General features: G+C 42.8%; 1 pseudogene; it reads right to left on the reverse strand.

The window, feature by feature from the left end:
* Positions 1-24,227: 24,227 nt before the first annotated feature.
* Positions 24,228-26,712, reverse strand: LOC113894614 (annotated as a pseudogene).
* Between the last annotated feature and the right edge of the window lie 284 nt (positions 26,713-26,996).

The following is a 26,996-nucleotide window of genomic DNA, read 5'->3' on the forward strand; positions in this document are numbered from 1 at the left end:
GCAAAGTTAAACCAAAATGAAGTGCAAATCAAGCCATCAGCTGCAGAACCATGAAGCCTTAGTAGGCAAGCAGAGCAAGCTTCGAGAGCGAACCAACTGTGTGGAGAGGTGCTGAGATTTTATAGAAACAGAATCGGAATTTGAATATGGGAGCAATATTTTAACTGAGCAAGCCACGGCTCACAAATGAAACAAGGCCCATGGCTTGTTTTGTACCACCTGTGAGCTAAGGGAGTTCACATTTTTAAAGGATTGAGGAAAATACCAAAAGAAGAATAATATTTCATGACACATTAAAGTCGTATGTCATTTCAAGTTTGACTGGAACCTCTAATAGATTTGCAAAACTTCGAGTCATTTTATTGGACCACAGCCATGCTTGGTTTTAGGTATTGGCCACAGCTGCTTTGTGCTGTGACAGCAGAGCTGAGAAGTTATGACGGAAACAGTCTGGCCTGAAAAGCCTACAATATTTACTCTCTGCCGTTTTCAGAAAAATGCATGCACTTCTGTTCTAGTTCTACATCAACAATGTGAAAATGAGAAATGGAGGCATGCTATGTGGAGACTCCTTCCACTAAGGACGGTGCACTCAGAGCAAGGATGTGTCTTCACCTGGTTACGGTTCCAGAGCCTACTTGATTGTCTTTCCTTCTGCTGAACTGTCCTCTCTCTTGGATCATAAGCTCTGCATAGGAAGGGGCGGGGCCTGTTGCCTTCACTGCTGTGTCCACCCCGACGCTCAGCTATATTTGCCAAGTGAAATGATCTCCTTCAAAAGCCTCTTTACTTGGACTTCCCTGGTGGTCCAGTGGTTAAGACTCCACCTGCCAATGTAGGGTACACTGGTTCAATCCCTGGTCTGGGAAAATTCCACATTCTTCAGGCCAACTAAGCCCATGTACCACAATTACTGAGCCCGCATGCCCTAGAGACTGTGCTCCACAACAAGAAAAGCCATTGCAAGGAGCCCGCACACCACACACCAAAACTGGAGGGGAGGCCCCACTTGCCACAGCTAGGGAAAGCCCCTGTGTACAGACCCAGTGTGACCGAAAATGCATAAATAAATAGGCAAGAGCTAACAAATGCTAAAAAAAAAAAAAAAAGACTCTTTACTACTTCCACTGTGATCTTCCTAATGTTAAAAGGGGTTTTCTCATTATAATGTAAGTTTTTACATTAGCGGAGAAGGAAATGGGTATAGCCTGACATGGCACAAACTTAGAAACGGACAAAACGTATATGATTAAAAAGGGAGTTTTCCTCTTATTCAGTCACCCAACTACTCAATTTGGAAGACAAATGCTGCCATCAGTTCTACTGTCTGGTGTCTCCTTGAGGAGGAATTCTATGAAGAAATAAACTTAACATGCATTCTTTATTTTAGCCCATGTTGGCATACTGTACCTGCTGTTCTGTACCTTGTTTTCTTTTTCACCCCCCAAACTTTAAGCTTATTTTGTATTAGGGTATAGCCGATTAACAATGTTGGGGTAGTTGCAGGCGAACAGTGAAGGGACTCAGCCATACACACACACATATCCATTCTCCCCCAAGCCCCGCTCCCATCCAGACTCACACATAACACTGAGCATTACAAGAACATTGTGCTATACCATAGGGCCTTGTTGGTTATCCATTTTATATATAGCAGCATTGTACCTTGTTTTCTTAGAGCACATTTTGGAGCCTGTTTTATACTAAAATATAAGGTGGCTGTCAAGTCTAGTAACATAAGGAAGGAATATGCTTTTGAAAAGATAGCATATTGATATGTAAAACATGATAAAATAACATGTCTATGTTTCCAGACTTTATAGCCAGGCAGTATATTAACTGGGATAAAAGTCTCTATATACATTTTAAAATGCCCTCGATAGTTTCCTCCTTTCACTCCTGGTTGGTCTCCTCCTGTGCCTGGTGGCCCCCCACTTTGGGACCTGCAGCCAACACCACTGCTAGGCACAGGTCCCAGCTTCCTGTGAGCTGCTGAGGGCCAGACGACATCAACCTCCACCAGCTGGAAACAAGAAATGCGAGGAGCCAAGCAGCAGACCTCTCCCGCCTTTCCCTCATCCATAGACTACTCTGGGCTGGTTCCTACTAATAAGCTGCCTGCTGAGTGAAGCATTGTGTCCTTATGATCCATGATCTGGTCAGCATGGTAACACATAACACTGCACTTTCTCTTGCCTTACCTCCCATTAGCGTTCACCATCACCGTTCTGGGCTTGTACCTCCCAAATGAATTGTTAGCTTTGCTTTCTGGAGAATCTGATCTAGGTCACTATGGATTTGCTTCATTCTTTTTTTAATTTTTTTGGAAATGAGAATTTAATTTTTATTTATTCATCTTTTAAATTAAGATTTAAATTTATTTATTTTTTAAAATCTACTTCAAGTAAAGCAGTGTGTACATATCAATCCCAAACTCCGACTGTATTCATCCCCTATGCTTTTTAAATAGCCATATATATGGTTTTTCATTTATGTATATAGAAAATTTATTTAATCTGTCTTCCATTGGTGGACATTTTGGTCATCTCTAATCTTTTGCAGGCATGAATATTTAAAATATTAATTGTGTTTGGAGCTCTGTGTTATCATGCTGCTGCTGCTGCTAAATCGCTTCAGTTGCGTCTGACTCCGTGCGATCCCATAGATGACAGCCCACCAGGCTACCCCGTTCCTGGGATTCTCCAGGCAAGAACACTGGAGTGGGTTGCCATTTCCTTCTCCAATGCATGAAAGTGAAAAGTGAAAGTGAAGTCGCTCAGTCGTGTCCGACCTTCAGTGACCCCGTGGACTGCAGCCCTCCAGGCTCCTCCGTCCATGGGATGTGTTATCATAATCATCTCTTATTTGATGGTATTATCAATTCAGTTCAGTCACTCAGTTGTGTCCGATTCTTTGCAACCCCATGAACTGCAGCACGCCAGGCCTCACTGTCCATCACCAACTCCCGGAGTTTACTCAAACTCACATCCATCGAGTTGGTGATGCCATCCAGCCATCTCATCCTCTGTCGGCCCCTTTTCCTCCTGCCCCTAATCCCTCCCAGCATCAGAGTCTTTTCCAATGAGTCAACTCTTCGCATGAGGTGGCCAAAGTACTGGAGTTTCAGCTTTAGCATCATTCCTTCCAAAGAACACCCAGGACTGATCTCCTTTAGAATGGACAGGTTGGATCTCCTTGCAGTCCAAGTGACTCTCAAGAGTCTTCTCCAACACCACAGTTCAAAAGCATCAATTCTTCAGCCCTCAGCCTTCTTCACAGTCCAACTCTCACATCCATACATGACCACAGGAAAAACCATAGCCTTGACTAGACAGACCTTTGTTGGCAAAGTAATGTCTCTGCTTTTGAATATGCTATCTAAGTTGGTCATAACTTTCCTTCCAAGGAGTAAGTGTCTTTTAATTTCATGGCTGCAATCACTATCTGCAGTGATTTTGGAGCCCCCAAAAATAAAGTCTGACACTGTTTCCACTGTTTCCCCATCTATTTCCCATGAAGTGATGGGACCGGATGCCATGATCTTCGTTATCTGAATGTTGAGTGTTAAGCCAACTTTTTCACTCTCCTCCTTCACTTTCATCAAGAGGCTTTTTAGTTCTTCTTCACTTTCTGCCATAAGGGTGGTGTCATCTGCATATCTGAGGTTATTGATATTTCTCCTGGCAATCTTGATTCCAGCTTGTGCTTCTTCCAGCCCAGCGTTTCTCATGATGTACTCTGCATAGAAGTTAAATAAGCAGGGTGACAATATACAGCCTTGACGTACTTCTTTTCCTATTTGGAACCAATCTGTTGTTCCATGTCCAGTTCTAACTGTTGCTTCCTGACCTGCATATAGGTTTCTCAAGAGGCAGGTCAGGTGGTCTGGTATTCCCATCTCTTTCAGAATTTTCCACAATTTATTGTGATCCACACAGTCAAAGGCTTTGGCATAGTCAAGAAAGCAGAAATAGGTGTTTTTCTGGAACTCTCTTGCTTTTTCCATGATCCAGCAGATGTTGGCAATTTGATTTCTGGTTCCTCTGCCATTTCTAAAACCAGCTTGAACATCTGGAAGTTCACGGTTCATGTATTGTTGAAGCCTGGCTTGGAGAATTTTGAGCATTACTTTACTAGCATGTGAGATGAGTGCAATTGTGCAGTAGTTTGAGCATTCTTTGGCATTGCCTTTCTTTGGGATTGGAATGAAAACTGACCTTTTCCAGTCCCGTGGCCGCTGCTGAGTTTTCCAAATTTGCTGGCATATTGAGTGCAGCACTTTCACAGCATCATCTTTCAGGATTTGAAATAGCTCAACTGGAATTCCATCACTTCCACTAGCTTTGTTCATAGTGACACTTTCTAAGGCCCACTTGACTTCACATTCCAGAATGTCTGGCTCTAGGTGAGTGATCACACCATCATGATTATCTTGGTCATGAAGATGGTATTATATCACTACATAATTATTGTTTTTATTAAAAAAAACACCAGCTAAACACTTTTAGGAGGATTTGGCACTTTCTTTCCCCCAGGGACTCATTTCTGCTACTCTTAACTTTAAACCTCAAGAGCCATCAATACTGAACTGCTTGTAATTCCCAGAGCTCTCTTAAATCTACTTGCTTTTGCACAGACTGTTCTTTCTCCCTGGAATGCCCTCCCCCGACTATCTCCCTGGATATCTCCTCCTTGTCCTGAAGTCTGTGCTTGTGTCAAAATTACATCCTTCATGAATCCTTCTCTAATCCTCTCTAGCTCAGAATTTCTTTTTCTGCTATCTACCTTTATTCCAAATATGTGGCCTTAGTAGCAATTATTATGTTGACTATTCATCATTTGTTGGCACTTCTGTCTCTCCACTGGTCTGTAAGTTCTCTAAGAGACAAAAATCACATTTTCACATTTATAACTTCAAGGCTATAAATTATCAATAACAGTTACCTAAAAGCTACACCATTCTTGCCTCTAGGGACATCAGTAGCAACCCAACAGAAGTAGATTTGGTGCCTTTTTCTATGAACAACTAAAGCTTTTATCCATACACCATGTATTTTGTCCTATGCATCTGTCAAAAAAGAAAAAGAAGCATGTATTCTTAAAAAAACATGTCTCAATCAAGATCGATCTAAGTCAGTTTTGCTGCTTACTCATTTGTTATCTTGCACAAGTTACTCCAACTTTCTGAGCTTCATTTTCCTCACTGGTCAAGTGGCTATAATAATACTTACCTCTTTGGGCTAGGTGGAAGGATTAAATATAACAGCACATAATATATACACTGTCTTTCCTGAACCTGGAATAGGAAAGATGATCAAAAAACGTTAGTTCTCTTATCCTTTCCCTTTCTACATTGCTCACTTGTTAACATACTATCTTTGTGTGAGTTGTGTGGTCTCTTCATTTCAAAAGGATTTTGAGATCTACAGAAACAACAAGCTCTATACTGAGCTCGTAAGTGTCAAGCAATGTTTTGTGTGCTTTGTATATGTTGTCTTAGTTACTGAAGTTGATTAGAGCTGTGCCTTGGGAGAGTTACCATTTGATCATCTGAATTAACTCACAAAGTATGGAGATGACAGATTTTTAAAAAATACCATCTTGGGTTCCAGCAATGACGTACATGACTAAAGAACTCCCAAGAGCAATGCTGGTTCACCCAAAACAGAAACCAAGCACATACTTTAGGGCATCAGAAAAGTTGCAATCACCAAAAACATATATATTTTAAGCTTCTATTGTTATTTTTAAAATTAAATAAAACCATTAAAATGGGTACTGGTCATGGGGGAAACTTTGGTTTCTATGGGTTAAACTTTGCATTTATTTTCAATTACTTGGGATGGGGAGGAAGGGAGAAAAATGGGTCCCAAAATCTGTTCAATGCTTAAAAATTGTGTCAACTGGTCCTTCTCATTGCCATCAACAGGAATTTCTCAAACAGCGTTTGAAGATGAGTCCCAGGGAAGGCCTTTAAACTAGAACCTGGAAGATCCCAATACAGAAAAAGATGCATTTCTGATGTGATGCCACTAGCCTCAGGCAGATCTGTTGTAACAGGAATGGCTGGAGCTTCTTTCTTGCAAAATGGAGAAGTCTGTGGTTTCCTAAATACAATTTCTCCTCTTCCTCCCCCTTTTAGTCATTTCATTGCTTGCTCTCGCAGACAGTTTGCTGGCTGCCTAACAAGCAATCACTCCAGATCCTCCCTGGTAACAGAACATCAACCAGTGGAAATGCATTCATCTCATGAGAGGAGGCATCTATTCCAGGCATAAGTGAACAACTGTGTTTGGTCTAAACCATCATACTGTCCCATTTTCCTTTGAGAGAATGGGGTTAGAAGTAGACATGTGAACCTGCTCTGGCCAAAGAGATGTAGGAGAAAGCTGGTTGGGAGAGTCTTTTGATCTCAAGATAAAATGACAGAACCTCAGAGGAATAAAGCTTTCACGTACCACCCACCTTCATTCTATCTTGGAAAGCTGATGTGAAGGTAAAATACCTAAAGCCGCAGCAGCCATCCTGTGACCCTGAAGTAATGAAAACAGGATGAGAAACTAGTAGCTGCAAATGTCCTTTTCAGGGCAGAGCAGGGATCCTTGATGACATCACCGAGCCCCAGGAAAAACTCCAGATTCACCTCCAGACGTCTTGTTAAGTAAAATTGTGTCCTTTGGGTGTAGCTGCCATTAACTGCTTTTGCTGCTCATTTTTGCCACAAACATTTTCAACTGATATAGTTGCCTTCCTGAGCAAACCAAAGCTGTCTCATTGGAAGACAGTCTCTGGGGCAGTGTTTCCAAAACTTAGGTATACATTGCAATTACCTGACATCTTTAAAATATTCTTATGCCTGGTTTCCATGCCCAGATATTCCTATTTAAATCAGTATAGAGTGTAACCTGGAGAAGGCAGTGGCAACCCACTCCAGTACTCTTGCCTGCAAATCCCATGGATGGAGGAGTCTGGTAGGCTGCAGTTCATGGAATCTCGAAGAGTCGGACACGACTGAGCGACTTCACTTTCACTTTTCACTTTCATGCATTGAAGAAGGAAATGGCAACCCACTCCAGTGTTCTTGCCTGGAGAATCTCAGGGACGGGGGAGCCTGGTGGGCTGCTGTCTCTAGGGTCGCACAGAGTTGGACATAACTGAAGAGACTGAGCAGCAGCAGCAGAGTGTAACCTGCCCATCAGAAGTGATAAAATCTCCACCAAGAGACTCTAATATGTAGATGAAGTTTGGCAACTACCATTCTGGAGGAAGGCATGTGGTGTCTTCATGTTACATGCTAATATTATAATTACCTTTTTGAAGCATGTTAACCCTTGAATGAACACAGTTTGCATTGTCCATCTTTTTTCAATACAGTACAATCCAATCCAGGGTTTGTCAAATTCTTGGATGCAGAATGGCTGATGCAGAGGAACCATGGTTAGAGAGGGCCAACTAAAAACTGTAGGTTAATTTTTGACTGCTCAGAGAGTGGACACTCCTACTCACCTCCTCACCTCTGACACTCACACTCTCCGACTACCTTGTTCAAGGGACAACTGTGACTTCTTTTTAAGTGGGTCCCACCTGGCCTCAATAGAATCACTGAGAAAGCTTTTAGAATATACTTCTTCTTGGCCTTACCTTCATGATTTTGATCCAAAATGGATCAGAACACAATCTAAAGCTCCCAGGATGATTCAAGTGCATAATCAGGGTTGAAATCCCCTGTATTAGGAGAATCCAGTGGAGTACTAACCGGCTGGAAGCCTATCTATGTTGTGAATCTGAAAACTCTAGGTGCTGGTGGAGCATAAAATTTTCATAGCCAGGCTGATTCCTCCACTACCCACTGGGGATGCTTAAGGGTAAATGTTTCCAGCTGTCTCAAACAGGAAATGTTTACACATATTTACAGAACTTCTCTATCAGCATTGAGCAAGATCTTGCTGTTTTTGAAGAACAGCCAAGTGAATACTTGTAACCTAGGATTCATAAGAAATACAAAGAAAGCTGGTTGAAGGTGCTCTAGAAATAGTGCTATGAAGCCATTGCAAGTTGTTCTCAAATGTACAGGATGGACTAAATCATTCAGTGAAGACTGCTGCCCATAAGGGTATGTGCAGGGTGCTTAGGTATCTCCCACTGGATTCTAATTGCAACCGGGGGAGAAATAATATTTCAGTAGAAAGTTATAGCAGTTACCACCTTGGGCTAGAGGTCACATTTATTTAGTCATGGTAGGACACCCTGACATTATGTGACTTCTGATGAGAAGCAATTGATGTTCACGGGGTCACCTAAGCAGTATTTATGCCAAAGATGTGTGACCTGAATCTTGTCAAACCGCTGGATCTACCTTCCAGCTACACAAAATACTTGGGGAAAAGAGGCGAGATGAATGGCACCAGGAGAGAGCAAGCAGATGAATCCAGACTGTGGAACCTTCTACAGGACCACTGCTTGTTCTCTTCAGAGGGACAATATTTTTTTTTGGCTTGTTCGTTTGTTTTTAAAGTGCACAATACTTTTAGCATAAAGGAAAATAAAGAGATGAAACAACAAAATGCAATGCATTGATTAGATCCTAATTTGGAGTGAGTGGAAGAAAACAACACCCATAAAAGATATAGGAGCATTTGGGAGAAACTTGAGTAAGGATGAGAAAAATGAAATTAGGAAATATTATCTCAAGTGTGATGTTATGTTGGAGAATGTCCTAATTCTTACCTCAGTTATCTAGGGGCAAAGAGTCTCAATGTCTGAAAACTATTTTCAGAAGCTTCAGCAAAAATCTAGATACACACACACACATACACAAACACACACCCATACAAACAAAAGGTTAACAGTTGTTGAATAAAGGTGTTGTACTCTTCTTTCAACTTTTTAGAATGTTTTAAATGATTTTCATAACATGTGGGGAAATATCTCTTTTCCTAATCTCTCCATACCAGAAAATGCTTCATCCAGATTTGGTTGCTAGGAGTGTTAGGGGTGGACGTCATTCCTATAACTTTTTCTCAGTCTCTTCTGTTAGACTCCTGACGTGTTCACCCAAGTGCCGCCCACATCAATGGACGGTTACTTTCTCAACCTGGACCTTCTGTTTCTGGAATGAAATAGACTTTCTCAGGCTCAGCTGAGGACCTGGCTCACCTTCCAGACACCAACTAGAGTCAGCAGAGTCCCTAATGCAAACACCTCCATGCCTTGCCTCTACTGGATACATACTTAAAAGAAATAATAATAATAAGGCATTAGCATACTGTGATGTGACTGTTTTCAAAACAGCACACTATGATTTATGTGCTCAGATGTCCTCTTCAAAAGCATACCTTGCACAAACTGGTTTGGAAGTCTTCCTTTTAGGATCACCTTCAGGATCCACGTTACATTCCCTTGAATGGCCACATACCTGTGTCCTTCGAGGTGAATTTGATTTGTGTGAACAGTTAAATAGCATTGAGGGTCACAAGTAGTAAACAAAGTAATTTAGCAAGCACAGGCATGCCCTTATGGCCAAACGAAGCGTTTATTACACACTGTGATATTTATTTTCTGATATAAACTGGCTCTAATAATAATTCTTTTCAAAGGCAGTTCAAAAATGTTTAAGGTGATGTTAACATCACTTGAAAAACATTACAAGCTAAGTTCTTTGGATAATCCAGTGCTTCCTTGAATGTTTAAATTTATTCTTGACTCTGAAATCACTGGCCAAGAAACATCTTCATACCTCTGTTTTCCCCATCTGTAAAACAGGAGTAACTATGCCTCCTTAGGCCTCAAGGAGTTGATATATGCAAAATACTTAGAACAGTGTCTGGCATGTAGTAGAGCTTACTAAATATTACCTATTACAAGTATTATTACTGCTATATATCAAACATTCAATCATACTACTTTCCAGTTACGTTCAGGAATAGAACCTTTAGTAAGATGGTCCTTTCAGTTATAAATGAGATAAACCCAATTCTAAATAGCTTCAGTTAAAAATAAATAAATAAATAATAGGATTATCTATTTAGGAAGTTCAAGTGCCATGGTATAGCTTCAGGTATGGTTTGATCCAGGATTAAAACAATGATGTTAAGGCTCTGTTACTTCTTTCTCCACCTCTAGGCTCTGCTTATTTTTTTGGTGATGGGCTGTGGCAGCCTCCCTCCAGGAAGTGGACAAGTTCCTCATTGGTAGCTAGGCAACAACCCAACCATTTAGGCACTGTTACTCTCAATGCCAGATAAAGGGACCCTCTTTCCTCCAGCAGCTATAGTCATCATTCAAAGGTGACTCCAAGTAGCCATATTTGATCCTTGCACATCTTTGTGCAAATTTCTGCATTTAGATGGAGCACAAAGATTTGCTGGTGTGGGTCCCAAAGTCACCCCTGGTTACTCCAGAACCCCGTGCAATGGGGCAAAGTAGTTACCAAAGGAAGTCCTTGGGAAAAAATTCAAGTCTGCTCTCTTGGAAGTGAACAACTGACTTCAGATGGCTCTATCTCCATTTATTTATCACCTGATAGTTATTTTTTGACGACCATTTACTACATGGCAGGAACTACACTGGGGCTATATGTGAAAGTAAAACGCAATAATATGTAAATTTGATTAAATGGTTGATATGTACCAGATTCTAAGTTTTGTATTTCAAATGGATTAACTTTTTTAATCTTCCTAATAACCCCATGAAGTAAAAGCACTATTATTATTCCCAGCTGAGAAAACAGAGGCCCAGAGGAATTAGTAACCTTCCAAAAGCTGTATGTGTGTGTGTGCTTAGCTGCTCAGTCATGTCTGACTCTTTGCAACCCCATGAGCTATAGTCTACCAGCCTCCTCTGTCCATGGGGATTCTCCAGGCAAGAATACTGGAGTGGGTTTCCAAAAGTTATACCCCTTGGTAAAACAGGGTTAGACTTTGGAGCCAAGGAAACCTGACCGCAGAGCCCTTGCTTTACAAGTTGCATCCATTTGATTCTCATAAAAGTCCTATGAGACAACGCCTATTTAATACCATTATAGGGGCGTCCCTGAGGCTCAGTGGTAAAGACTCCACCTGCCAATACAGGAAACATGAGTTCAATCCCCGGTCCACATATCAAGGAGCAACTAAGCCACAGCTACTGAAACTGCGCTGTGGAGCCTGGGAGCCTCAAGTACTGAGCCCAGATGCTGAAAGTACTGAAGCCCACACACGCTATAGTCTGTGCCCCATAACAAGAGAAGCCTGCGCATGCAACTAGAGAGTAACTTCCACTTGCTACAACCAGAGAAAAGCCCGTGCAGCAGGGAAGACTCAGAATAGTCAAACATAAGTAAGTAAATAAATAAAATTATGTTTTTTTTAAAACCACTATATTAGAGATGAGCAAACAAGTCTGAAGAAAGTCACCCAGTGCCTCCAGAGCCTTTCTCTCCAATGCAAACAACTTGTTTATACTTGCTTGCTTTCCATGCATAAACATGTTTCTCTTTGTTTTTAAACGTATCTCAAAAACAGCATATGCAATGACAAATTCCATGAAGATGTTTTTATGACATCTCTTAAGTTCAACATGTTTACAGTTTGTCAAACTAGAGTGTAAACACTCTGTCAAAACATGTTCCCTTGTGCGGAGAAGAGGAGTAAGGCAGCCTCTGAATCCTTGTACAAAGCACACACCACAAGACAGTGTCCACGGGACGCAGGAGCAACAGATGGCCCAGGAGCCACGTGTAGGCGAGTCCTCCCACCCTCCCGGACTGCCCCGACTGGGACTGCAAAGAGCAGAGGCTTCTTTCTTTCTGAAGCCACTGCATTTTTGGATTCCTTTGTTCCATCTGCCTACCCTTTATCCCAGCACATACACTGAGTGAGACAAAGGAGACAATCAACATTTACTGAATAAGTGAATGAAAGCATGAGTAAAGTGCAATTGAACACACATTTCCTCATACTTCTAGAACAATGGAGCAGCCTATATTGTTTTGTCTTGTCTGTTTCTGGGACAGTGTGTTTCCAAAGACAGCGCCAACCTGAAGAAGGTCACAGAGTCACACGGACCTGGGACGGGAATGCCAGTTACCGAGGGAGAGACAGCTCCATCTCTGCTTCGTGCAGCTGCTGGCGGCCACTGAGAGACTAGGGCAGGACCTCTGGCCTCCAGGTGCCCTGGGAAATCAATACGACCGCGTTGCCTCCTCCCCCCAGCACAAATGCTCCTGGGTCAGAGACCTCTGAGTAAAAATTAAAGAACAGATGGCAAAATAAAGCATTTTTACAAATGTGGAGTCTGTGCTTTGTCTGTATGCACACACACTTTCTTGCATGCGGCCCACACGTACCCCACTTCTTATGGATAATGAGTTCATGTTGCCAGCCCCGTTTGCAGCCAATAACCAACAAATACAAATATTGATGTTCTCTTCACTGCCACCTTCTACCATGTGAATATTTATTGTCAACGTTAAACCACAGAAAAGAAAATTTTGCAGGGAGCTGACCTGATTTGGTAGGTCAGCTTAACACTGACTGTTAAGACGAAGGAGGAGGTACTTCCCTGGTGGCCCAGTGGTAAAGACTTGCACTTCCACTGCAGGGAGCAGGCGTCCGGCACCTGGCCAGGGAACTAAGACCTTGCATTCCATGTAGCATGATCAATAAACAAATAAAATTAAATTTAAAAAAGATGAAGGGGTAAAGTGAGCCAGCAGGATTTATTGGGAATATGATATACTAATCCATCAGGAAGATCCCCTGGAGAAGGGAATGGCAGCCCACTCCAGTATTCTTGCCTGGAGAATCCCATGGACAGAGGAGCCTGGTAGGCTACAGTCCACGGGGTCACAAAGAGTCAGACATGGCTGAGTGACTAACACACACACACACAAACACACACGCACGCATGCGCGTGCGCATATGATATATTAATACCTATAGGAACTGTTTACAGGCTCTAGATTTCTTAGAGCCCAGAGTAGGTCTAAATATTATCCTAGGTTCAGAGATCATGTAAATGATTCTATTTCCTATGCATAACAAAATGACTGGCTAGGGCCTAGCCAGTCCCTAGTTTGAGAAAGCACAAGCTATCTTACTAGCACAAAGTCTGAGGGCAGAGACTACTCATCCATTCCAAACTGTACTATAGTTTGTAACAATTCTAAATTATAAACTTCTATAGCCTTTAAGTCACTACAATGTTAGCTTTCTTTGTTTCAACAGTTAGCTTTTATCTTAACAAGTACTCCCCGCAAGACAGATGAAGTTCTTAAATATGCCCGCATGCAAGTTTAGCTCCCAGGCAAGTTCACTGGTGTCATCAGGGAGTCAAGAAGAGTGGAAGTAGCAGAGAGATACTTCTAGAATGGCGGTGGAAGAGGAGGCCTGCAACTGGAAGGAGAAGGGGGTGAGGGGAGGGGACTCTGTTTCCTGCCAGTAACTGGGCTTGCAGCTCCGGAGGTAATAATGCTGACAGCCCTATGGTGCTTACTTTGACCAGGAACAATTCTAACTTGTATGTGTGTTAAGTCATTGCATCTTCATGAGAATCTTTGAAATAAGTATAGTTATTCTCTTCAATTTATTCTGAAACAAGTCACAGAGAGGTTAAGTCAGTTGATTGGTAGAGTTATGACCCAATCCTAGAAACTAGGCTCTTACTCCTCGTGCTATACTGTCAAGGTCCAGGGGGAGCTGCTGCTGCTGCTAAGTCGCTGCAGTCGTGTCCAACTCTGTGCGACCCCATAGACAGCAGCCCACCAGGCTCCCCTGTCCCTGGGATTCTCCAGGCAAGAACACTGGAGTGGGTTGCCATTTCCTTCTCCAATGCATGAAAGTGAAAAGTGAAAGTGAAGTCGCTCAGTCATGTCCAACTCTTCGAGACCCCATGGACTGCAGCCTACCAGGCTCCTCCACCCATGGGATTTTCCAGGCAAGAGTACTGGAGTGGGTTGCCATTGCCTTCTCCAAGATCCAGAGGGGCAGATGGAGATTAAAATGCAATCTGTGTCTGCTTTGGCAGGATATTCTGCATAACAGAGAAAGGGAGACTTTTTCTACTAATAATTGGCTCCAAGAAACTTTTGATCTCCAAGGTTGCATCTGTCCAGAAAGGATGCTTCTTTCTATTCTCATTTAAGTGAGGTATAGCCTGGCAGCACCGCCTCTCACTAGAACAGGCTGACTTAGTGTGGCCGCAGGTACGTGTGGTATCTGCTGCTATGCGTGCTGGTAAAGCTACAACCCGTGATGACTTACTCCCACTCTTACTAATTGTGGCTTTCGTGTTCTCTAGTCATCCACTTCCGTTCATGTGACCAGCCCGGCAGACATGAACTACAGTGAGCAGGAGAGAGCCCTGAGCTGGCTGCCTGCCAGCATCTCTGCATAAAAAGCACAGAACTTTGTGCTGCCTGCCCTGCTGGGTGTAGCAGGAACAGGGCAACCTTTTGGGGACAGTTGTAGACACACAGACTAAAACCAAGAGCCACATCCAAAGTTAAAACTCCACTAGAGAAGGCTTTTGCTTCTGTTGTTTTATAAGGAAAAAAAATAATTGAATGTTCTGACTGTTATATCAATACATTTGAAGATATGTAGCAAGAAATTAAAACTTTACCAACAATGAAATGTATTTCTATGCCATAGACAGCTGTGGGGTTAGGAGAGTCAGGTCAAGGTCATAGCTTGGACATCTCCTACTATATGAATTTGATCCATTGCCTCAACTCTCTGGATCTACCTGTCAGTTCCTGACATAGAACTCCTACACCTGAGTGATGGAGTATAAGGAGCATCTTTTGTTCTAATATTTGGTGTTTGACGCTGGTTCCTGACACAGAGCGCCTAAATCCCTTGGCATTTCTTGGGTGACAGAGTGTCTTATGTTGTAATGAGGTGACTCTGGATGGGTTCCTAGAGAGTTTCAGGATGGTCACTGGAAAAACTAAGTCATGATTAAAGGCTTGGAATTTTTAGCCCACCTCTATCCTCTGGGTTGGGGAGAGGGGCTGGAGATTGAGTTAATGATCAATTCAGGTCTATGGGGTGAAACCTTCATAAAAATTCTTAAACTCCAGGATGTGGAGAGATTCTGGGTTGGTGAATAGGAGGGTGTGCACCGTAACTCCACAGGGACAACGTTTCTGCACTATGGACTCTTCCAGACCTCGCTCTATGAATCTCTTCACCTGGTTGTTCATCTATATCCTTTATTATGTCCTCTAAGTGCGTGGTAAGTCACTTCAGTTGTGTCTGACTCTTTGCAACCCTGTAGACAGTAGCCTGCCAGGCTCCTCTGTCCATGGGATTCTGAAGGTAAGAATCCTGCAGTGGGTTGCTGTGCCCTCCTCCATGGGCTCTTCCCAACCCAAGGGTCAAACCTGTGTCTCTTACATCCCCTGCATTGGCAGGCAAGTTCTTTACCACTAGCACCACCTGGGAAGCCCTATGTATAAGCCTCTATAATAAACCAATAAATAGAAACACGTGTTTCCCTGCATTCTGTGAATCATAGCAAATTATCAAACCTGAGGAGAGGATCATGGGAACCACCAGTCTGCAGTCACAGAGATGTGAGTAACTTGGAGATTCACTGCATATGATTGCTGTCTGAATCGGGGGGCAGTCCTGTGGGACTGAGCCCTTCACCTGTGGGGTCTTCCCTAACCCTGTGTAGTCAGTGTCAGAATGGAGTTATAGTACATCCAGTTGGTGTCCAGAGAGTTGGAAAATTGATTGGTGTGGGTAAAATGCCCACATATTTGATGTCAGAAAGGTGAGAAGAATAAGAAACAGATTTTTCTTTCCCATCGAACAGGGGAGGTAACTGTGTCCAAAAGGTTGTTAAAAGAAACAAACGGAAGCACCCTGGTGGTACAAGGGCTAAGACTCCACGCTCCCAATGCAGGGGGCCTGGGTTTGACCCCTGGTCAGATCCTGCATGCAGCAACTAAGAAACAAATGGGACAATATGTGTGAAAGCGCCTACAAGAGTGACTGGCACAGAAAGAGTGCTCTAGAGAGACCCTGTTCCCCAAAAAGATGGGAGAGAGGACTAGGAGTTATTCTCCCAGTTGTTTTCTCTCTCTACTTGAGAGAGGAAAACTTACTTTCAAGTCAAAAAGCTATCTCATATTATATCTTGCAGCCCTCTCCACAAGGTCATTGTCCTTACACTTATCTTAACAGATAAGGTGTTTCAGGTTCTGAGAGGTTAAGTGGTTGGACCAAGGTCATAAAGCTTGGGAGTAATTAATCCAAAATTAAAAATCAGGTCATTATGACGGCAAGGCTTATGCTGCTTCTCAACACAGAGAAGAAGCGGAGAGAGGGGGGGAAAGGAGGGACACACATGAAGAGAGAAAGGGGACTGAGAGCCACCAAAAAGCAGGAGGCAGAGTCTTCCTTCTCCATTAGTCCCAGGGACCGGGGTCACGCATATGGCCTGTCATCTCATTACTTGCCTTCATTAGGTTTCTAACTTTTCAGTAGTTATTCACTGTCTGAAATTAGCTTTCCCAGTTTGCAAGTTTTCCATCTTGGAAATTTCTTTTACCTTCCCCAGGTACCTGAGATAGGCTGAATAACAGCTGTCCAAAGATGACCACTGGAGAAAGCAATGGCACCCCACTCCAGTACTCTTGCCTGGAAAATCCCATGGGCGGAGGAGCCTGGTGAGCTGCAGTCCATGGGGTCGCTAGGAGTCGGACATGACTGAGCGACTTGACTTTAACTTTTCACTTTCGTGCATTGGAGAAGGAAATGGCAACCCACTCCAGTGTTCTTGCCTGGAGAATTCCCAGGGACGGGGGAGCCTGGTGGACACGGAGTCGGACATGACTGAAGTGACTTAGCAGCAACAGCAAAGATGACCACCGGGGATTCCCTCAGTGGTAAAGAATCCGCATGCCAGTGCAGCAGACCCAGGTTTGATCCCTGGGTTGGGAAGATCCCCTGGAGAAGGAAATGGAAACCCACTCCAGTGTTCTTGCCAGGAAATCCCCTGGACAGAGGATGGAGTTGGGAAGAGTTGGACACAACTTAGAAACTAAACAAAAACAAAGATGACCATGTTCTAATCTCTGGAATCTGTGAACATGTCACCTTATTTGGCAAAAGAAAAAATTGCAGAGGTAATTGTGTTACAGATCTTGGGATGGGGAGAGGTTTCTAACTTATCTGGGTGGGCCTGATGAAATCACAAGTGTCCTTAGAAAGAAGTTGCAAGGACAGAACAGGGGCCAGAGAGGAGAGAAGACACTCTGATGCTGTCCTTGAAGATGGATGGAAGGGGCTCTCACCCAAGGAATGGAGTCAGACTCTTGAAGCAACAGATTCTCCACTAAAAGGAATCAGCCCCATGGCAGTCTGACTTTAGCCCATTTCAGACTGACCTCCAGAACTATAAGCATAACTTTGTGTTGTTTGTGATCATTGTTTCAGCAGCAGCAGGAAACTAACACAGGACCTCATCCCCACCCCTTGTGCATTTTTACCTCTACAGTTTGACACTCTTGGGCCTTAATCTGAATCATAAAATTAGTAATAGCCACTTTCATAGTGCTTCAAGATTTGCAAAGAAAATTCAGTAACACTTGAGTGCTTCTCCTGTGCCAGGCACGTGTAAAGCTCTTTGTGTGTTGACCATTGGGTAACCTATTACTTGTCCACAGCATCCTGAGCCAAAATTCAAACCCACGTGTATCCAACCTCACAACCCGTACTCTCAACTAGAACTCCCACCAGCCTCTCCATTTCATGTTATATATTCAATGCCTCACATGATCTTTGTGCAAATGCCCTTTAAGGAGGGCATTTTTTAATCATTCTTCATTTATAGATGAGGAAGTCGAGTTTGAGTGACTTTACCAAGATCATTTATCCAGGGAGAGTCAAACCCAGCCCACAAACAGATCAATTGCTTCCTTCTCTCTGACCCGTTCAGGAGAAAGAAATGCTCCTCCCGTGATGCCCACAGGCCTTTGTATCAATAAATACCTCTATCACCACAAAGCATTCCAATTATGTATTTATGTAGTAGGAGGATTTAGGATGCCAAACCTTTGTGGTTCTGTGTTTCACTGACATCAGAATTAAAGAGGCACAAGCAGCAAAAAACATTCAAAAAAGGAAGCCTTTATTCTTTAACTTATCTCTCAAAAATAAAGGTGGGGATCCCATTCCAAATCTTGTTACACTTTTACATCTCCTCCCTCTAACTGCCCCCCCCCCACACACACAGCCCTCCCTGCCCCCCACCTCTCAGTTCTCTTACCCCATAACCTCTCAGCCATCACCCACCTCCTGTGCCTCTCCTCTCCCAAGCCCAAGAGCCATTTTCCTTCCACTTCTCATCTCTCCTCACTGAATTCCTTACTATTAGACCACTTAGTCTCTCCTCTAAGTCTATCAGCTATATATTTTTTTTTATTTTCAATATTTTTTTTATTTGGCTGCACCAGGTCTTTAGTTGTAGCACGAAAATTCTTGCAGTGTGTGGGATTGAGTTCCTTGACTAGGGATCAAGCCCAGGCCCCCTGCATTGAGAGAACAGAGTCTTAGCCACTGGAGTACCAGGGAAGTCCCTTCTCAGCTCTTTTTAACTCTGCATCCCAGTCTTTTGCCTCCCTCAGAGAGTGTTTCACACCCAAAGAAGCCCACTTGTGAGCAACCCAATAAAGTAGTCTCTTCATCTAGAGCAGAGTTGGGGGTGGGCAAGGGGCAGCCTGGAGAGATTGTCACTCAGTCTAACACTCTGCCACATTGGTCATGACAGTAAATTATCTTGTAGGTACCACTTTGTTCCAGATGCTGTCCTGGTCAGCTTATCTATGTGCTTTCTGTTAGGTAGGTAGAATAGGGAAAAGGAGTCCAAAATGGCGGTGGCTAAAAGACAAGGAAGGTCCGAGGACCAGAGTGAAAACTTCAGGCAGAACAAACAGCACTCCTGGCTAAGCCAAATTTGCATAGGACAGGCCCAGGTGGAGAAAAAAGAAACATATAAAAGGAGGAGCCAAAGCGTTTTCTCACGGACTTTCTCTCCCGCGTGTGTGCACTCTTTTCTTTCTCTCTCTCTCTCCCTCACTCTCCTGCTACCTTCTAAATAAAATAGAGCTGTAACACTGATTTGCCTAAGAGCTGTAGCACGGTTTGTCCAAGACCTGAGAGCTGTGATGCGCCAAGGGCTTTAATGTCCGTTGCTCCAAATCTTTGTTGTGACGAGACAAAGAACCGAGGAACATACACTTGTGTGACATCGCTGAGGAGTTGCTATTTCATTGTAAGAAACCAAATCAGAGATTGTGTGATTCCCCTAGATTCCCCTGGACTCCCCTCAATGCCCTCTCCCTTGCCCCGTCCCACGCTAACTCCCACCAAGACTTCTGCTTAATTCTGAGTTCCTCAAGGTCAGCTACAATTTCTTACTCATCATTTACTTCCTGAGCTGGGCACATCAAGAGTATCTGATGCAATGCTCTCATGACACCCTCAGTACAATTCTGAAAAGTCACCCCCGGCTTTATCTCACCCCCACCCACAAAACCAATACTTTTCCTTGTCCTCCCTTAGTAAAGCCACAAAGTTTATATCTATCCTCAGGCCTAGGGCCGGGTGAAATTTTGCATAAAACTAGTCCAATCCTCTTACTTTACCTATGAGGAAACAGCCCAGGGAGATGATTCACCTGGTCAGTGACCTTGCCCGGCACTTTTTTCATGAGATTACAGGGTTTTTCATTGCTGAAGGGAAGTTGCAAATACAAAGCAGGAATTTGGCCCTGGCACTCTTCTGGTAGTTTTCTTGGTGTCAACATGGACCTGTTTCCAGCAAGCTATACAGCAAACAGGTTATCTTTTACATAATTTTCCAGGAAGTTTTATGCTCTATCACTGAGCTCAGAATGGGTTGAACCAAAATTCTCCTTCAGTTCTGGGAAAGCCATTTGACCTCCTAAAGGTTTTATTTATTTTCCTTTCCACCAATAAAAGAAAAAAACACTTGTCTAAGAAGGAGACTTGGGTTCTTACCTAGACTCTGATACTTCATCTCAAATTTCATTTCAATTTTGGGAAATCAAATTCTTCATTCCCAAATACTTCATTTCAAATTTGGGAAATTTGGTAATTTCCCAAATGTCTGACAGCTGACTTTGACTCGAGGGCTCGCTGATGGCTTTCACAAACTGCACAGCTTATTCATGTTCTGATGATGCTTCTGGCCATGTCTGGACCCTCCTCCTCATTTTGTCTCAGATGCTTCCCTTAATGGAAGCTGGATTTCTTTGGAAGGAATGATGCTAAAGCTGAAACTCCAGTACTTTGGCCACCTCATGCGAAGAGTTGACACATTGGAAAAGACTCTGATGCTGGGAGGGATTGGGGGCAGGAGGAGAAGGGGACGACAGAGGATGAGATGGCTGGATGGCATCACTGACTCGATGGACATGAGTCTCAGTGAACTCCAGGAGTTGGTGATGGACAGGGAGGCCTGGCATACTGCGATTCATGGGGTCGCAAAGAGTCAGACACGACTGAGCGACTGATCTGATCTGATCTGATCTGATACTGCTGTTTCCCGGAAGCATGTGAGCCAAATAGTCGAGACTGTTGGAAGGTCTGCTCCATGCTGTCATTCAGGGCCTGTGGCCTTGGCCTCACCCACATGGTCAAAGCTGGACCTCCACTGGTTCTAATCAAGGAAGAGGCACATAAGAGGTACATCCAATGTCTTAGTGTCCACTCACATTCCACTGGTGAGAACGTAGTCACAGGACCATATATAATTATAGGTAGGCTGGGGAATAAGGAGTGAATGAGCAGTCATAGGCCCAGGTATTACTTAATTACCCTGGAAGGAGAGAGAACTGATCTGACAGGAGATGGGCTGACTCTACTGCGTGCTTAGACCTGGAAAGCTTAAGACGGCTTTGCAGGCATCTTATGAGATATCATTATTTTCATGTTAGAGTTGGGGGCACTTGAACTCAGAGTACTAAAGTAACTAGGTCACAGCCAAGTTGAACCCTGGAACTGAAATCTGAAATCATTTTAAAGCTTGTTTTCCTTCTTTTTTCCCCCAGCTTCACTGAGGTATATTACATTGTGAAAGGATTCCTTCCATCGAGTTAATTGACACATCCATCACTTCATATGTTTACCTTTTTTTGGTGAAAAGTGAGTGAGGACATTTAAGTTCTACTCTCTTAGCAAATTTCAACCATAGGGCTTTCCCTGGTGGCTCAACAGTAAAGAATCTGCCTGCCAATGCACCACGTTATACATTAGATCCTCAAACTTTATTCTTCTTAGAGCTTAAAATGTGTAACCTTTTACCAACTTCTCCCTATTTCCTCCACCCGCAAACCGTGGCAACTACCATCCTACTTTTTCTATGAGTTCTTTTTTTTTTTAATTTCCCATATAAGTGATATCAGAGGTATTTGTCTTTTTCTGTCTGGCTTATTTCACTTAGCATAATGCCCTCCATGTTGTCACAAATTACAGGATTTGCTCCTTTTTCTTAAACATTTCATACTCTTTACGTTCCTTTCTCTCCTTGCTAACAGTCTTCAGTTAATACATCTTGTCTCTTTTAGTTTGGAGTGGTTTTTCTTATTCTCCCTTTTCTTAAGTCTATAATTTACAAAATGTTTGCCTATGCTGATTTTTGCTTTTCTTCTAGTTCAGATATCACTCATTTGAGTATCCTTATGTTCATTTTTCTTGCATTTGGTCACCTTTATTACTTCAAATTATCATAATTCAAACATTGTTTTTCTGTTCTATTCACTGTTTATATTAATATCGTTGTTTCTGTTGTTTCTCTTATCTTTCTTCTAATAATTCATTCCTGTGGGGATAGGCTAACTCAAACCAAAGGTATTTCTACCTTGATTGAAATCAGTCAATAAAGTCCATGGAATAATAAAAATGTTACCTTGAGTTTCCAAAATATGTTTGTCTATTAAATATCAAGATATTGTATTAGAAAAACTGGGTTACATTATTGACTTTTTTATGAGTTCAGTATACAAAATAAAATATCATTCAGTAGGGTCATTAAAAATCACACATTGGTTTACTGGAAATAGCTAAATTCCAAACAATGACGTCATTGTATAAGAACAAAAGGTAAGAAAGGTGAACTTGAAAATGTAGGAGCTGACTTGATAAGCAGCCATTTTATCTCCTGGTTTTCACTGTGGTTGCTCTCAAAATATTTGGGCTTTAATCTGGAGCAATATTTATATAAATTAATTAGGTTAATAAAAGGAAAACCAATTAGATTTGTATTTTACTAATTTCAAGAGAACAATTTAACTAGTAAAAAAAATTTAAATCATTTCCATGTTACAAGTAGATTCATGCAGACATTGTCCTAAAACTTCAACTGTTTAGTAAAAAAGAAATTGAATACTATTTAATCCGCCCAATATAACAAATATTTTCTTACATTTCTTGAATTTTAATAGAATAGGATATAGATTGTGCTTTTTGTTTAACAAATAAGTAACAAAAGTGACAACAAACAGATTAATGATACAGCTGTCCCTCAGCACAACTAGGGACGATTCTAGGACCTCTGAAGTTATCAAAATCAATGGATGCTCAAGTCCCTTATATAAAGCAGTATAGTATTTACATATAATCTACACACATCCACCCATGTACTTTTAATCATCTCTAGATTGCTTATTGGAGAAGGCAATGGCACCCCACTCCGGTACTCTTGCCTGGAAAACCCCATGGAAGGAGGAGCCTGGTGGGCTACAGTCTATGGGGTTGCTAAGAGTCAGACACAACCAAGTGACTTCACTTTCACTTTTCACTTTCATGCACTGGAGAAGGAAAAGGCAACCCACTCCAGTGTTCTTGCCTGGAGAATCCCAGGGACGGGGGAGACTGGTGGGCTGCCATCTATGGGGTCACACAGAGTCCGACACGACTGAAGTGACTTGGCAGCAGTAGCAGCAGCAGCAGCAGCAAATTTCTTATAATAACCTAATACAATGTAAATTATACAATATAATACAATACAATACAAAGTACTTATACAATATAATTACCATGTAAATGTTATGCAAATGTTTGCCAGAGTGACAAATTCAAGTTTTGCTTGCTGGAATTTTCTGAAAATTTTGTCAAATATCGCTTGATCCATCGTTGGTTGGACCTGCAGATAAGGAAGGTCTACAATACGTATCTAAGGATCAGTTATGGACTCCACAGCCATAGGCAGTGTAAAATCCAGCTGTACCAGTCAGGGGAGGTTCACTGTTACAACAATCAGCTCCAGCCTGCCAATGCTTGACACAAAAAGTCTATTTTCACTCACAGACTAGTTCAATAGAGGTGTTGCTGGTCAGGCAGCCCGCTTGTATGATCCCCTTTCGGGCAATTACTCAGGACTCGGGCTCCTTGGAATTTGTGTCTCCACCACCACCTAGGGCATTAGAATCCTCTGATTTCCAGCTTCCCAGATGGCAAGAAACTGAGGGAGGGAAGAACTGTGGAGGAGGTGAGTTACCAGACCCATGCCTGAGGGCCAGACTAAGAAGTGTGGTCTGGCTTTAACACCTAGAGAAAAAGGAAACAGAGGCAGCTAAACACATAGCCCTGGTGGCTCAGTTGGTAAAGAATCTGCCTGCAATGCAGGAAACTGCCTGCAATGCAGGAGACCTGGATTCCATCCCTGGGTCAGGAAGATACTCCAGAGCAAGAAGTGGCAGCCCACTCCAGTATGCTTCCCTAAGAAATCCCATGGACAGAGGAGCCTAGTGGGCTACAGTCCATGGGGTAGCAAGAGTCGGACACGACTGGGTGACTAACAGAAACACATAGCGGTCACTGCCAATCCAGTCACAATAAACAATAGCTGATTTTTTTGGGGGGTGGGGGTCTAATTTTGACTTTATTTTACACTTTCAAAAGAGAAAAAGGGAGTGAAAAGTTGTAATGTCTTCAACTTTGGGGTTCAGCACATACAACAGACTCCTTGGACAAAGGTTCATCCAGATTGTTGAAAATTTTGATGCAGAGGGAAGACTAGGGGAGCCCACCCCACCCCACCCCTCCTGACCCCACAGAGAGAAGTCTACAGTTACTCTATCACAGTGCTCTAGCTAAAGCCCAGGTTTCAAACCACAGAGCTCCAACTTAACATCTACAATTTTAGGCTTTGGCATTTCAGTAAGAAATAAGCTCAGAGCTCATCTCAGAAGTAAAATTAAGCTGTTGCTCTCAGCTACGCCCCACTTCCAGGCTTAGGCAGACACGTAGGGTGGCAGTGGTATGGGGATAACAGCATTGTACTGTCACTATTGATAACATAAACCAGGACATCAGAGGAGTTCCTGCCATTGAGGCATCAGTAGCAGTTCCAAACATAGCTAATCAAATAATCCTTAAAAGTCAAGATATGCTGATAAACAGAAAAATAATGAGGACCAAGCAGATAGGATTCATTGACATGATATCATCTTTGTGAGGAAAATTAGGAGGCAGTTGAGAAGGGAAAGGCAAAGGAGAAAAGGAAAGATATACCCATTTGAATGCAGAGTTCCAAAGAATAGCAAGGAGAGATAAGAAAGCCTTCCTCAGCGATCAGTGCAAAGAAATAGAGCAAAACAACAGAATGGGAAAGACTAGAGATCTCTTCAAGAAAATTAGACATACCAAGGGAACATTTCATGCAAAGATGGGCTCGATAAAGGATAGAAATGGTATGGACCTAACAGAAGCAGAAGATATTAAGAAGAGGTGGCAAGAATACACAGAAGAACTTCACAAAAAAGATCTTCATGACCACGATGGTGTGATCACCAACCTAGAGAGAGACATCCTGGAATGTAAAGTCAAGTGGGCCTTACGAAGCATCACTACGAACAAAGCTAGTGGAGGTGATGGAATTCCAGTTGAGCTATTTCAAATCCTGAAAGATGATGCTGTGAAAGTGCTGCACTCAATATGCCAGCAAATTTGGAAAACTCAGCAGTGGCCATGGGACTGGAAAAGGTCAGTTTTCATTCCAATCCCAAAGAAAGGCAATGCCAAAGAATCCTCAAACTACTGCACAATTGTACTCATCTCATACGCTAGTAAAGTAATGCTCAAAATTCTCCAAGCCAGGCTTCAGCAATACATGAATCATAAACTTCCAGATGTTCAAGCTGGATTTAGAAAAGGCAGAGGAACCAGAGAGCAAATTGCCAACATCCATTGGATCATTGAAAAAGCAAGAGAGTTTCAGAAAAATATCTACTTCTGCTTTATTGACTATGCCAAAGCCTTTGACTGTGTGGACCACAACAAACTTTGGAAAATTCTTGAAGAGATGGGAATACCAGACTTTCTGACCTGCCTCTTGAGAAATTTGTATGCAGGTCAGGAAGCAACAGAACTGGACATGGAACAACAGACTGGTTCCAAATAGGAAAAGGAGTATGTCAAGGCTGTATATTGTCACCCTGCTTATTTAATGTATATGCAGAGTACATCATGAGAAATGCTGGGCTGGAGGAAGCACAAGCTGGAATCAAGATTGCCAGGAGAAATATCAATAACTTCAGATATGCAGAACACCACCCTTATGGCAGAAATCAAAGAAACTAAGGAGCCTCTTGATGAAAGTGAAAGAGGAGAGTAAAAAAGTTGGCTTAAAGCTCAACATTCATAAAACTAAGATCATGGCATCCGGTCCCATCACTTCATGGCAAATAGATAGAGAAACAGTGGCAGACTATTTTCTTGGGCTCCAAAATCACTGCAGATGGTGACTGCAGCCATGAAATTAAAAGACGCTTACTCCTTGAAGGAAAAGTTATTACCAACCTAGACAGCATGTTAAAAAGCAGAGACATTACTTTGCCAACAAAGGTCCATATAGTCAAACTGTGGTTTTTCCAGTGGTCATGTATGGATGTGAGAGTTGGACTATAAAGAAAGCTGAGTGTCAAAGAATTAATGCTTTGAACTGTGGTGTTGGAGAAGACTCTTGAGAGTCCCTTGAACTGCAAGGTGATCAAACCAGTCCATCCTAAAGGAAATCAGTCCTCAATGTTCATTGGAAGGACTGATGCTGAAGCTGAAACTCCAATACTTTGGCCACCTGATATGAAGAGCTGACTCATTGGAAAAGACCCTGATGCTGGGAAAGATTGAAGGCAGGAGAAGGGGATGACAGAAGATGAAAAGGTTGGATGGCATCACCGACTCGATGGACATGAGTTTCAGTAAACTCCAGGAGCTGGTGATGGACAGGAAGGCCTGGCGTGCTGTAGTCCATGGGGTCGCAAAGAGTTGGACACGACTGAGGGACTGAACTGAGCTGCACTGAACTGTCATGTGTATTCCTGGATGGAATTTGGATAAACTGCAACCACAGTGTTCAGGGCAAAACCAAAGATCTGGTAACAGAAGAATGGGATGATCCTGGTCACATGTTGCTTGTATGCTCCGTGCACAGCCATTGCCCAGTTAAGGACCGTGAGAACAGAAATTGTGATGGCAATGCACATGTTGGCATCATCCATGAACTCAAAGCCACCTCCGAGTTCAGAATTTGAAGACTGATACTGATCTGGATTAGCCAGGGCACTCAACAGAACCAGCAGTACCACAGCATTGAAGATCAGGTCCCAGGTGCCCAGCAGGATGGTGCCAGCTGGGACATGGCAGCACAGGCAGCAGCTGGTGGAGTAGAACGGCATCCAGGGGGCCACCATCTTCATCACTCAGGCTGCCCGCACAGTGGCATGCTGGGCTACTGCTGCCTCCTCGGCCACTCTGGCTCCACTCTGGCTCCCTCTCCCCGCCCTGCTCACCACCCACAAGGGCTCCTAGCTGCTGTCTCTGACAGACCACAACAGCTGATTTTTGAAGTGTTCCCATATATACCCACTCTTATAGGGGAACAGCCCTGGAAATGCAAATAATGACAATTATTTGGGACACCAGAATGTCTGTTTTATTATTTGTACCTGAAATTAAAAGAAATACCAAATTAAAGTCAACT

Source organism: Bos indicus x Bos taurus, chromosome 6 (genome assembly GCF_003369695.1).
Source record: "Bos indicus x Bos taurus breed Angus x Brahman F1 hybrid chromosome 6, Bos_hybrid_MaternalHap_v2.0, whole genome shotgun sequence".
NCBI classification, from domain to species: domain Eukaryota; kingdom Metazoa; phylum Chordata; class Mammalia; order Artiodactyla; family Bovidae; genus Bos; species Bos indicus x Bos taurus.